Here is a 3027-nt window from a genome sequence, read left to right on the forward strand (position 1 = left end):
ATGCGCTGAGTTTAGGAACGACCTGAGCGCACTCTGATCACACTCTGGCACTCCAGATTGAATTTACGAACAGACCCGAAGTATAAACCAGCCTTTAGTCTCAAAATCTTTGCCTGTTTAGTACATGGCCTCACATGTAAATACTTAAAGTGATGGGTGGGGTTAAGGCTTAAGTGGGTGTGAATGATGCTGAATAGGTGAAGACAAAGAGCTCCAAGAGGTTTACCAAAACATTCAAGGACCATTTTCTCAAAAGTGAGGTTACAAGTTTATCCACTTTTAACTTTCCCATTGTTCCTCAGCTGTAGTGTATGATATACCATTTTCTATCTCGAAGTCTACTTTTATCCAATGTAAAAAACACAATTTCTAATTTTGCTACATAAGACCGAATCAACCCGGTTGGTCACATATGCTGTTGCAAAAATTATAATCTGGTTATGTTTATGAAGGCCCTGGGTAACATTAGAATAGATGTATTTATTTTTCATTTGGTTACTGTACAGAAAATGTATAATAATTGAAGTGTTCAATCAATTTTAGTGGAGTGCCTTTGTCTTACCTCAACCGCATGGTCAAATGATGAAAACATCAGTAGTCTAAACATCCGTATAAACTCCAAGTGGTAAATAGTTGTCACGCTTCTTCAAAGTCGAACCCAGAAGCAGACCAGGACAAGGAGAGTAGGAAAAAGGTGAGTATTTATTTACAAGTGAATGGGTAGATATATCCAGGTGGTGTAGCGGGTAGCGGTGATGAGTTGATGGGAGTAAATAGGTGGATCCAATGGGGAAGCGGAATCTTCTGACGACCAGGCGGGAATGGGGTAAATGATCCGGGTGAGTAACTGAAGACAGAACAAACAGAGGTAAGTTCAAGGCAAGCAATACGTAACAAACAACAAAACAACTTCTATCCAACTTGAGGCTGATACTCTGGCACAACATACTGTTCATGGCTAACGATCCGGCAGGGAATGGATGTCAGGTCCGGGCTTATGAAGAGGAGAGATGATGATCAGGACCAGGTGTGCAGATAGCTGATGGGATACAGGTGCGGATAATCAGAAACCCCAACTGGCTACATTGCCCGGCAACCAGACAGGGTGTGTTCTAGGACGCCGGAAAAACTCTCCAGGACAGAACATAGGCAAAAAACAGACTCAGGAAACGGGATTCGTGACAATAGTGAAACTCAGCACAAAATAAATAATGGCATTATAATGAATATAAGTTCTGTATGACAGAGGTCAATTTTTTTAAATTATTGTTAGCTCATGCATGTGTGCGTCTTTTTGCATTAGCATCAATTGGATTTTATTTAGCTGGTTTCCCAGTTGACACAATTTTCGTAATTTGAACTTGCTTGACACACTTTGACATACCTTTGCTTGCTTGTAGTGCGTAATATTCTCCAGTTCACTCTTTTTTGTGTCCCTGCCATCTTATCATTCTTAGGATACATACCATTTTAAGATTATAATTAGAATGGATCAATACAATAAAATGGCCTGCCTTGTTCTTCATTCACAATTGGTCATTACATAATTATGCATTGTTCGCTTCCACTCACTTATCAACTCACCCATTCACCCCATTCTTTCCCCATCATACTTTACTTAATAAATTGAATCTGTTGTTATATGTGTGAAATTCATTTCGGTATAGTTTACGTTCAGTTTTGAGGCAATTATCGGGTTGTTGTTAGCTGGGCACCAATCTCCAGAGTAGCCTGTACTCTGGACAGCCAAACAAGTAGAGCAGAAACTGTGTGTAAAGTAGAGAATCACACACATGCCCTGAAGCATAAGACCTTTAGCTGTGGGGAAGACAGTTCCAGATAACTAGGATCCACAGCCACTCCATTTTTTCTAAGCGTGTAGTACACACTTAACAAAATGGGATCTACAGTACATGGTATTAAAAAAGTGTTCTTTAAGCTTGTAACGACAGCAGAACCATTTTTGGTGCCATAAACTGTAGAACCCTTTTTAAAAGGTTCTATAAAGAACCATACTCAAAGGGTTCTACATAGAACATTTATAAGGTACTGTAAAAAAAATGTAAAGAACCATTCTAAATCTCAAAGGTTCTACCTAGAAGTTTTTTTTGTTATACAGGGTTGTTTATTCTGGTTAGTCATAATATGGTCTATAGTACATAATAATATTTTGTTTTGTGCTGAATTATAATTCCAAAGGTGTTTTAGTAGTTACTACAGTATATTAAATTTCATGTAACCTAATTTTATATGAAAATGTCTAACTAATATTGGATTCTTATTGGATTGAGTTCTTATCTTTTAGAATACTTCCATTGCAGTAAACATGTTTAATATCTGCTGGCACAAAACCACAGAACACAAAAACTGGAATGACACTCACTCATGGTTGTAAAAAGAACTATGTGTAAACCATACCCCAAAATATTGTCCAGTGGCCTAATTTATAATATTGCATAAATGTCACAAAAAAATCTGCGTGTGCCATTTTTTTTAAAGAATGAGTATGTCTAAAAATATTGAGATTCATAATTAACTTGGTGCATGTTTCCCGTTATAAATCAGACTTGTCCAAAAACTGTGGTGATAGCACAGTTTTTGGAATGAGCATTATAACGCCACCTGTAATGTGCCCTCCATTCACCTTTTATGGTAACAATAAACAGGTTTCCATTCAACTTGTTTATGCTAGTAAAGTACGATAAAAAATGTCATAGACTGGTGAAAAAAAAGGTCTAAACTTTCCAAATGTCGACAAAACAAAACACGCTAGACAAGGTGGGATCTGTTTGTGTCTGTAAAATCAATAATGGGAGAAATGGTGGTGCACTACGCAATCACACACTGATTTTCTTCTGCAACAAGTTCATTTGGGAAAATCACTGTTGGGAAAATGCACACAGTCATTCGGAAAGTAACATTTCACTTTTTTTTTTTGTTATGTTACAACCTTATAATAAAATTGACTAAATTGTTTTTTCCCCCATCAATCTACACACAATACTACATAATAATCTCAGATAAACA

General features: G+C 37.0%; 1 long non-coding RNA gene across 1 annotated transcript; it reads right to left on the bottom strand.

Annotated features, from left to right (window-relative positions):
• Positions 1–684: 684 nt before the first annotated feature.
• Positions 685–1048, bottom strand: LOC149985591 (uncharacterized). Its single transcript, XR_016496129.1, has 2 exons — positions 950–1048; positions 685–847 (listed from the first exon to the last, which is right to left on the bottom strand). It is a non-coding gene; the product is annotated as an uncharacterized LOC149985591 (long non-coding RNA).
• Between the last annotated feature and the right edge of the window lie 1979 nt (positions 1049–3027).

The sequence above is a fragment of the Oncorhynchus mykiss genome, chromosome 1 (genome assembly GCF_057628025.1).
Source record: "Oncorhynchus mykiss isolate SJ-2025 chromosome 1, ASM5762802v1, whole genome shotgun sequence".
Lineage (NCBI taxonomy): Eukaryota > Metazoa > Chordata > Actinopteri > Salmoniformes > Salmonidae > Oncorhynchus > Oncorhynchus mykiss.